The following is an 11,780-nucleotide window of genomic DNA, read 5'->3' as shown; positions in this document are numbered from 1 at the left end:
GCCAGACACCTGTTGAGCTACGAGGTCTGAGTCACCGAAGCACTTAACTCGACTTAGATTCATCTCTTTAGCCATCCGGAGACCATGGAGCAAGGCTTCGTACTCAGCTGCATTATTAGTATAAGGGAACATTAAGCGGAGAACATAACAAAACTTATCACCTCGTGGTGAAGTTAACACGACTCCAGCCCCCGAGCCTTCCAATTGCCTGGATCCATCAAAATGGATAGTCCAATATGTGTGATCCAGCTTTTCCTTTGGTGCTTGCAACTCCGTCCAATCATTGATGAAATCAACAAGTGCTTGAGACTTCACGGCCGTCCGAGGCACGTACTTCAATCCGTGCGGCCCAAGTTCTATGGCCCACTTGGCAATCCGGCCAGTCGCCTCCCGGTTCTGTATGATATCGCCCAAGGGAGCTGAACTGACCACTGTGATGGGGTGCCCTTGGAAATATTGCTTCAACTTCCGGCTTGCCATGAAAACTCCATATACCAGCTTCTGCCAATGCGGATACCTTTGTTTGGATTCAATAAGCACCTCGTTGATATAGTAAACCGGCCGCTGAACCGGATACTCCTTGCCTGCCTCCTTGCGTTCTACCACAATAGCCACGCTAACTGCACGAGCATTGGCCGCTACGTATAACAATAACGGCTCCTTGTCGACTGGAGCTGCAAGAACGGGCAGATTGGCTAATTGCCGCTTCAAGTCCTCTAATGCTTCATCAGCAGCCAGACTCCAAATGAAGTGATCTGTCTTTCTCAACATCTGGTATAAAGGGATGGCCTTCTCTCCGAGGCGGCTGATAAACCAGCTCAGGGCGGCGATCCGACCCGCCAAACGTTGAACATCGTTGATACACTTCGGTTTAGCCAGGGAGGTGATAGCCGTAATCTTCTCCGGATTAGCCTCAATTCCTCTGTTGGACACAAGAAAGCCCAGTAACTTGCCTACCGGAACACCAAAAACACATTTGGCAGGATTAAGCATCATCTTATAAACCCGCAAGTTGTCAAAGGTTTCCTTCAAATCATCGACCAGCGTCTCCTTCTGTCTTGACTTGACTACAATATCATCCACATAGGCGTGCACATTGCGGCCGATCTGTTTATGCAGGCAATTCTGTACACATCGTTGATAATTGGCTTGGGTGCTCTTGAGCCCAAAAGGCATAGATACATAGCAGAAGGCTCCAAAGGGAGTAATGAACGCCGTCTTCTCCTGGTCCTTAACCGTCATTTTGATCTGATGATACCCAGAATACGCATCCAAAAAACTCAAACGCTCACAACCCGCCGTGGCGTCAATAATCTGGTCAATGCGAGGGAGGCAAAAGGATCCGCTGGACAAGCCTTGTTAAGATCCGTATAATCCACACACATACGCCAAGTGCCATTTTTCTTAAGAACCAGCACCGGATTAGCAAGCCACTCTGGATGGAACACTTCAATGATAAAACTAGCTGCTAAGAGCCTGGCCACCTCCTCCCCAATAGCTTTGCGCCTCTCTTTGTTAAACCGGCGGAGAAATTGCTTTACCGGTTTATACTTGGGATCAACATTAAGAGTGTGCTCAGCGAGTTCCCTCAGTACACCTGGCATGTCAGAAGGCTTCCATGCAAAAATGTCCAGATTCTCACGGATGAACTCGATGAGCGCGCTTTCCTATTTAGGGTCCAAGTTGGCACTGACACTGAACTGCTTGGACGAATCGCCGGGCACGAAGTCAACAAGCTTGGTCTCAGCCGCTGATTTGAACTTCAGATCTGAATCATGCTCCGTAGTTGGCTTCTTCAAAGGGGTCATGTCCGCCGGATCAACATTGTCCCTATAATATTTTAACTCCTCCGTGGCACAAACCGACTCTGCATAGGCCGCATCACCTTCCTCACATTCCAAAGCAATCTTGCGGCTCCCATGAACCGTTATTGTCCCCTTGTGACCCGGCATCTTGAGCTGTAAATAGATATAACAAGGCCGTGCCATGAATTTGGCATAAGCCAGCCGCCCAAACAAGGCATGATACGGGCTCCGGATCTTCACCACCTCAAAGGTTAGTGTATCGGATCGGGAGTCATGCTCGTCCCCAAAAGCCACCTCCAGGGCTATCTTACCAACAGGATATGCTGATTTGCCAGGCACCACACCATGGAACACCGTATTAGACAGTCTGAGATCCTTGTCTGTTAGCCCCATGCGGCGGAATGTCTCATAGTACAGGATGTTAATACTGCTCCCTCCATCCATGAGTACCTTGGTGAATTTATAACCTCCCACCTGAGGGTCTACCACTAATGCCAACTGGCCCGGATTGTCAACCCGGGGGGGGGGGGTTGATCCTCCCTGCTCCACACGATAGGCTGCTCTGACCAGCGTAAATAGCACGGTACGGCCGGTTCAACAGAGTTCACTGCTCGCTTATGAAGTTTCCGGTCGCGCTTATCCGAGCTAGTTGTGAAAACGTGATACTGCCCATTGTTCAACTGTTTTGGCTGGCTCTGATAACCTGACCGCTGCTGCTGCTGCTGTTGGTTGTAACCCCCTTGACCGTTCTGATTATCCTGGTTATTATTACCGCCCTGATTGAAACCTGAACCGGAAGCTCCATCGTGACCCGGCCCATGGAAACTGGATCCTGAGCCATGTTGGAAATATGCCCTAGAGGCAATAATAAAAGCATTATTATTATATTTCCTTGTTCATGATAATTGTCTTTATTCATGCTATAATTGTGTTATCTGGAAATCGTAATACATGTGTGAATAACAGACATCAACATGTCCCTAGTGAGCCTCTAGTTGACTAGCTCGTTGATCAACAGATAGTCATGATTTCCTGACTATGGACACTGGATGTCATTGATAACGAGATCATATCATTAGGAGAATGATGTGATGGACAAGACCCAATCCTAAACATAGCACAAGATCGTATAGTTCGTTTGCTAGAGTTTTCTAATGTCAAGTATCTTTTCCTTAGACCATGAGATCGTGTAACTCCCGGATACCGTAGGAGTGCTTTGGGTATGCCAAACGTCACAACGTAACTGGGTGACTATAAAGGTAGACTACGGGTATCTCCGAAAGTGTCTGTTGGGTGACATGGATCAAGACTGGGATTTGTCATTCCGTATGACGGAGAGGTATCACTGGGCCCACTCGGTAATGCATCATCATAATGAGCTCAGAGTGACCAAGTGTCTGGTCACGGGATCATGCATTACGGTACGAGTAAAGTGACTTGCCGGTAATGAGATTGAACGAGGTATTGGGATACCGACGATCGAATCTCGGGCAAGTAACATATCGATAGACAAAGGGAATAGCGTACGGGGTTGATAGAATCCTCGACATCGTGGTTCATCCGATGAGATCATCGTGGAGCATGTGGGAGCCAACATGGGTATCCAGATCCCGCTGTTGGTTATTGACCGGAGAGTCGTCTCGGTCATGTCTGCTTGTCTCCCGAACCCGTAGGGTCTACACACTTAAGGTTCGGTTACGCTAGGGTTGTAGGGATATGTATATGCAGTAACCCGAATGTTGTTCGGAGTCCCGGATGAGATCCCGGACGTCACGAGGAGTTCCGGAATGGTCCGGAGGTAAAGATTTATATATGGGAAGTCCTGTTTCGGGCATCGGGACAAGTTTCGGGGTTATCGGTATTGTACCGGGACCACCGGAAGGGTCCCAGGGGTCCACCGGGTGGGTCCACCTGTCCCGGGGGGGCACATGGGCTGTAAGGGGGTGCGCCTTGGCCTAATGGGCCAAGGGCACCAGCCCCACATAGGCCCATGCGCCTAGGGTTCAAGGGGGCAAGAGTCCTAGGAGGGTAAGGCACCTCCTAGGTGCCTTGGGGGGGAGGGAAACCCCCCTTGGCCGCCGCACCCCCTAGGAGATTGGATCTCCTAGGGCCGGCCATCCCCCCTTGGCACCCCTATATATAGTGGGGGAGAGGAGGGACTTCATACCTGAACGCCCTGGCCTTTGGTTGCCTCCTTCTCCCTCCCCAACACCTCCTCCACCTCCGTAGTGCTTAGCGAAGCTCTGCCGGAGTACTGCAGCTCCATCAACACCACGTCGTCGTGCTGCTGCTGGTGCCATCTCCCTCAACCTCTCCTCCCTCCCTTGCTGGATCAAGAAGGAGGAGACGTGGCTGTTCCTTACGTGTGTTGAACGCGGAGGTGCCGTCCGTTCGGCGCTGGTCATCGGTGATTTGGATCACGTCGAGTACGACTACATCATCACCGTTCTTTTGAATGCTTCCGTGCGCGATCTACAAAGGTATGTAGATGCATCTAATCACTCGTTGCTAGATGAACTCCTAGATGATCTTGGTGAAATGAGTAGGAAAATTTTTGTTTTCTGCAACGTTCGCCAACAGTGGCATCATGAGCTAGGTCTATGCGTAGTTCTTCTTGCGCGAGTAGAACACAATTTGTTGTGGGCGTAGATTTGTCAACTTTCTTGCCGTTACTAGTCCTTTCTTGCTTCAGCGGTATTGTGGGATGAAGCGGCCCGGACCAACCTTACACGTACGCTTACGTGAAACCGGTTCCACCGACTAACATGCACTAGTTGCATAAGGTGGCTGGCGGGTGTCTGTCTCTCCTACTTTAGTTGGAGCGGAATCGATGAACAGGGTCCTTATGAAGGGTAAATAGAAGTTGACAAATCACGTTGTGGCTTTAACGTAGGTAAGAAAACGTTCTTGCTAGAACCCTAATTCAGCCACGTAAAACTTGCAACAACAATTAGAGGACGTCTAACTTGTTTTTGCAGCAAGTGGTTTGTGATATGATATGGCCAAAGTTGTGATGAATGATGAATGATCTATATGTGATGTATGAGATGTTCATGCTATTGTAATAGGATTCACGACTTGCATGTCGATGAGTATGACAACCGGCAGGAGCCATAGGAGTTGTCTTTATTCTTTTAATGACCTGCGTGTCATCAAGAAACGCCATGTAAATTACTTTACTTTATTGCTAAACGCGTTAGCCATAGTAGTAGAAGTAATAGTTGGCGAGCAACTTCATGGAGACACGATGATGGAGATCATGATGATGGAGATCATGGTGTCAAGCCGGTGACAAGATGATCATGGAGCCCCAAGATGGAGATCAAAGGAGCTGTGTGATATTGGCCATATCATGTCACGTTTATTATTTGATTGCATGTGATGTTTATCATGTTTTGCATCTTGTTTACTTAGAACGACGGTAGTAAATAAGATGATCCCTCACAATAAATTCAAGAAGTGTTTCCCCTAACTGTGCACCGTTGCGACAGTTCGCTGTTTCAAAACACCACGTGATGATCGGGTGTTTTATTCAGACGTTCACATACAACGGGTGTAAGACAGATTTACACATGCAAACACTTAGGTTGACTTGACGAGCCTAGCATGTACAGACATGGCCTCGGAACACAGAAGACCGAAAGGTCGAGCATGAGTCGTATAGAAGATACGATCAACATGAAGATGTTCACCGATGTTGACTAGTCCGTCTCACGTGATGATCGGACACGGTCTAGTTTAACTCGGATCATGTAATACTTAGATGACTAGAGGGATGTCTAATCTAAGTGGGAGTTCACTAATAATTTGATTAGTTGAACTTAATTATCATGAACATAGTCTAAAATCTTTGCAATATGTCTTGTAGATCAAATGGCCAACGTAGTCCTCAACTTCAACGCGTTCCTAGAGAAAACTAAGCTGAAAGACGATGGCAGCAACTATACGGACTGGGTCCGGAACCTGAGGATCATCCTCATAGCTGCCAAGAAAGATTATGTCCTACAAGCACCGCTTGGTGACGCACCCGTTCTCCCTGCGGAACAAGACGTTATGAACGCTTGGCAGGCACGTTTCGATGACTACTCCCTCGTTCAGTGCGGCATGCTTTACAGCCTAGAGCCGGGGCTCCAAAAGCGTTTTGAGAGACATGGATCATATGAGATGTTCGAAGAGCTGAAAATGGTTTTCCAAGCTCATGCCCGGGTCGAGAGATATGAAGTCTCCGACAAATTCTTCAGCTGTAAGATGGAGGAAAACAGTTCTGTCAGTGAGCACATACTCACTATGTCTGGGTTGCATAACCGCTTGACTCGGCTGGGAGTTAATCTCCCGGATGATGCGGTCATTGAAAGAATCCTCCAGTCGCTTCCACCAAGCTACAAGAGCTTTGTGATGAACTTCAATATGCAGGGGATGGAAAAGACCATTCCTGAAGTATTTGCTATGCTGAAATCAGCAGAGGTAGAAGTCAGGAAGGAACATCAAGTGTTGATGGTCAATAAAACCACTAAGTTCAAGAAAGGCAAGGGTAAAAAGAACTTCAAGAAGGACGGCAAGGAGGTTGCCGCGCCCGGCAAGCAAGCTGCCGGGAAGAAGCCAAAGAATGGACCCAAGCCCGAGACTGAGTGCTTTTATTGCAAGGGAAGCGGTCACTGGAAGCGGAACTGCCCTAAGTACTTAGCGGATAAGAAGGCCGGCAAAACAAAAGGTATATGTGATATACATGTAATTGATGTGTACCTTACTAGTGCCCGTAGTGGCTCCTGGGTATTTGATACCGGTGCAGTTGCTCACATTTGTAACTCAAAGCAGGGGCTGCGGAATAAGCGGAAACTGGCAAAGGACGAGGTGACGATGCGCGTCGGGAATGGTTCCAAGGTCAATGTGATCGCCGTCGGCACGCTACCTCTGCATCTCCCTTCGGGATTAGTTTTAAACCTTAATAATTGTTATTTAGTGCCAGCTTTGAGCATGAACATTGTATCGGGATCTCGTTTAATTCGAGATGGCTACTCTTTTAAATCTGAGAATAATGGTTGTTCCATTTTTATGAGAGATATGTTTTATGGTCATGCTCCTATGGTGAATGGTTTATTCCTTATGAATCTCGAACGTGATGCTACACATATTCATAATGTGAGTACCAAAAGAAGTAAGGTTGATAATGATAGTCCCACATACCTGTGGCACTGCCGCCTTGGTCACATAGGTGTCAAACGCATGAAGAAGCTCCATGCTGATGGACTTTTAGAGTCTCTTGATTATGAATCATTTGACACGTGCGAACCATGCCTTATGAGTAAAATGACCAAGACTCCATTCTCAGGAACAATGGAGCGAGCAACCGACTTATTGGAAATCATACATACTGATGTGTGCGGTCCGATAAGTGTTGAGGCTCGCGGTGGCTATCGTTATGTTCTCACCCTCACTGATGATTTAAGTAGGTATGGGTATATCTACTTAATGAAACACAAGTCTGAAACCTTTGAAAAGTTCAAGGAATTTCAGAGTGAGGTTGAAAATCAACGTGACAGGAAAATCAAGTTTCTACGATCAGATCGTGGAGGAGAATACTTGAGTCACGAGTTTGGGGCACACTTAAGAAAATGTGGAATAGTTTCACAACTCACGCCGCTTGGAACACCTCAGCGTAATGGTGTGTCCGAACGTCGTAATCGCACTCTGTTAGATATGGTGCGATCTATGATGTCTCTTACCGATTTACCGCTTTCTTTTTGGGGCTATGCTTTAGAGACTGCCGCATTCACTTTAAATAGGGCTCCGTCGAAATCCGTTGAGACGACACCGTATGAATTATGGTTTGGGAAGAAACCTAAGCTGTCGTTTCTAAAAGTTTGGGGATGCGATGCTTATGTCAAGAAACTTCAACCTGAAAAGCTCGAACCCAAGTCGGAAAAATGCGTCTTCATAGGATACCCAAAAGAAACTATTGGGTACACCTTCTACCTCAGATCCGAAGGCAAGATCTTTGTTGCCAAGAATGGGTCCTTTCTGGAGAAAGAGTTTCTCTCGAAAGAAGTAAGTGGGAGGAAAGTAGAGCTTGATGAAGTATCACCTCTTGAACCGGAAAATGGCGCAACTCAAGAAAATGTTCCTGAGGTGCCAGCGCCGACTAGAGAGGAAGATAATGATAATGATCAAGATACTTCTGATCAAGCTCCTACTGAAATTCGAAGGTCCACAAGGACACGTTCCGCACCAGAGTGGTACGGCAACCCTGTCTTGGAAATCATGCTGTTAGACAACGGTGAACCTTCGAACTATGAAGAAGCGATGGCGGGCCCGGATTCCGACAAATGGCTGGAAGCCATGAAATCCGAGATAGGATCCATGTATGAAAACAAAGTATGGACTTTGACTGACTTGCCCGTTGAGCGGCGAGCCATAGAAAATAAATGGATCTTTAAGAGGAAGACAGACGCGGATGGTAATGTGACCATCTATAAAGCTCGGCTTGTCGCTAAGGGTTATCGACAAGTTCAAGGGGTTGACTACGATGAGACTTTCTCACCGGTAGCGAAGCTGAAGTCCGTCCGAATCATGTTAGCAATTGCCGCATTCTATGATTACGAAATATGGAAAATGGACGTCAAAACGGCATTCCTTAATGGTTTCCTTAAGGAAGAATTGTATATGATGCAGCCGGAAGGTTTTGTCGATCCTAAGAATGCTGACAAAGTGTGCAAGCTCCAACGCTCGATTTATGGGCTGGTGCAAGCATCACGGAGTTGGAACATTCGCTTTGATGAGATGATCAAAGCGTTTGGGTTTACACAGACTTATGGAGAAGCCTGCGTTTACAAGAAAGTGAGTGGGAGCTCTGTAGCATTTCTCATATTATATGTAGATGACATACTTTTGATGGGAAATGATATAGAACTCTTGGACAGCATCAAGGCCTACTTGAATAAGAGTTTTTCAATGAAGGACCTTGGAGAAGCTGCTTATATATTAGGCATCAAAATCTATAGAGATAGATCAAGACGCCTCATAGGTCTTTCACAAAGCACATACCTTGATAAGATATTGAAGAAGTTCAATATGGATCAATCCAAGAAGGGGTTCTTGCCTGTGTTACAAGGTGTGAAATTGAGCTCAGCTCAATGTCCGACCACGGCAGAAGATATAGAAGAGATGAGCGTCATCCCCTATGCCTCAGCCATAGGTTCTATTATGTATGCCATGCTGTGTACCAGACCTGATGTAAACCTTGCCGTAAGTTTGGTAGGAAGGTACCAAAGTAATCCCGGCAAGGAACACTGGACAGCAGTCAAGAATATCCTGAAGTACCTGAAAAGGACTAAGGAAATGTTTCTCGTTTATGGAGGTGACGAAGAGCTCGTCGTAAAGGGTTACGTCGACGCTAGCTTCGACACAGATCTGGATGACTCTAAGTCACAAACCGGATACGTGTATATTTTGAATGGTGGGGCAGTAAGCTGGTGCAGCTGCAAGCAAAGCGTCGTGGCGGGATCTACATGTGAAGCGGAGTACATGGCAGCCTCGGAGGCAGCACATGAAGCAATATGGGTGAAGGAGTTCATCACCAACCTAGGAGTCATACCCAATGCGTCGGGGCCGATCAAGCTCTTCTGTGACAACACTGGCGCTATTGCACTTGCCAAGGAGCCCAGGTTTCACAAGAAGACAAGGCACATCAAGCGTCGCTTCAACTCCATTCGTGAAAATGTTCAAAATGGAGACATAGAGATTTGTAAAGTACATACGGACCTGAATGTAGCAGATCCGTTGACTAAACCTCTCCCTAGAGCAAAACATGATCAACACCAGAATTCCATGGGTGTTCGATTCATCACAATGTAACTAGATTATTGACTCTAGTGCAAGTGGAAGACTGTTGGAAATATGCCCTAGAGGCAATAATAAAAGCATTATTATTATATTTCCTTGTTCATGATAATTGTCTTTATTCATGCTATAATTGTGTTATCTGGAAATCGTAATACATGTGTGAATAACAGACATCAACATGTCCCTAGTGAGCCTCTAGTTGACTAGCTCGTTGATCAACAGATAGTCATGATTTCCTGACTATGGACACTGGATGTCATTGATAACGAGATCACATCATTAGGAGAATGATGTGATGGACAAGACCCAATCCTAAACATAGCACAAGATCGTATAGTTCGTTTGCTAGAGTTTTCTAATGTCAAGTATCTTTTCCTTAGACCATGAGATCGTGTAACTCCCGGATACCGTGTGCTTTGGGTATGCCAAACGTCACAACGTAACTGGGTGACTATAAAGGTAGACTACGGGTATCTCCGAAAGTGTCTGTTGGGTGACATGGATCAAGACTGGGATTTGTCACTCCGTATGACGGAGAGGTATCACTGGGCCCACTCGGTAATGCATCATCATAATGAGCTCAGAGTGACCAAGTGTCTGGTCACGGGATCATGCATTACGGTACGAGTAAAGTGACTTGCCGGTAACGATATTGAACGAGGTATTGGGATACCGACGATCGAATCTCGGGCAAGTAACATATCGATAGACAAAGGGAATAGCGTACGGGGTTGATAGAATCCTCGACATCGTGGTTCATCCGATGAGATCATCGTGGAGCATGTGGGAGCCAACATGGGTATCCAGATCCCGCTGTTGGTTATTGACCGGAGAGTCGTCTCGGTCATGTCTGCTTGTCTCCCGAACCCGTAGGGTCTACACACTTAAGGTTCGGTTACGCTAGGGTTGTAGGGATATGTATATGCAGTAACCCGAATGTTGTTCGGAGTCCCGGATGAGATCCCGGACGTCACGAGGAGTTCCGGAATGGTCCGGAGGTAAAGATTCATATATGGGAAGTCCTGTTTCGGGCATCGGGACAAGTTTCGGGGTTATCGGTATTGTACCGGGACCACTGGAAGGGTCCCGGGGGTCCACCGGGTGGGTCCACCTGTCCTGGGGGGGCACATGGGCTGTAAGGGGGTGCGCCTTGGCCTAATGGGCCAAGGGCACCAGCCCCACATAGGCCCATGCGCCTAGGGTTCAAGGGGGCAAGAGTCCTAGGAGGGTAAGGCACCTCCTAGGTGCCTTGGGGGGGAGGGAAACCCCCCTTGGCCGCCGCACCCCCTAGGAGATTGGATCTCCTAGGGCCGGCCATCCCCCCTTGGCACCCCTATATATAGTGGGGGAGAGGAGGGACTTCATACCTGAACGCCCTGGCCTTTGGTTGCCTCGTTCTCCCTCCCCAACACCTCCTCCACCTCCGTAGTGCTTAGCGAAGCTCTGCCGGAGTACTGCAGCTCCATCAACACCACGCCGTCGTGCTGCTGCTGGTGCCATCTCCCTCAACCTCTCCTCCCTCCCTTGCTGGATCAAGAAGGAGGAGACGTGTCTGTTCCGTACGTGTGTTGAACGCGGAGGTGCCGTCCGTTCGGTGCTGGTCATCGGTGATTTGGATCACGTCGAGTACGACTACATCATCACCGTTCTTTTGAACGCTTCCGTGCGCGATCTACAAAGGTATGTAGATGCATCTAATCACTCGTTGCTAGATGAACTCCTAGATGATCTTGGTGAAACGAGTCGGAAAATTTTTGTTTTCTGCAACGTTCGCCAACAAGCCACCACCTGACCCACGGTCATACCGGAAGGCATTAGAGTTTTTAAATTCCTGCATAATATAACAATCCTTCCAAAGGTGGTTAGCCGGCGCCTCCTTCGTCCCGTGTTTTGGGCAAGGCTGATTCAGCAAATAGTTTAAGCGATCCGGGTTAGGATTTGGAGCCCCATTACGATTCGCCGCTTTACCTCTGCGCCGCTGACCCTTGTCCTGCGCATTAGTGTTAGCCACAAAGTCCATGCTGCCATCCGCTTTACGCTTGCCTCCGTTTCCATGGCCCGCCGGTTTGTATTGATGCCCCTTAGAGTTGCTATTCTTTTTTCCCTTCCCTGCTTCGTCATCATCAGTCTCGGGAT

This window comes from Triticum aestivum, chromosome 6B (genome assembly GCF_018294505.1).
Source record: "Triticum aestivum cultivar Chinese Spring chromosome 6B, IWGSC CS RefSeq v2.1, whole genome shotgun sequence".
Taxonomy (NCBI): Eukaryota; Viridiplantae; Streptophyta; class Magnoliopsida; order Poales; family Poaceae; genus Triticum; species Triticum aestivum.
The sequence above is the reverse complement of the archived record's forward strand: the minus strand, read 5'-3'. Positions refer to the sequence as shown.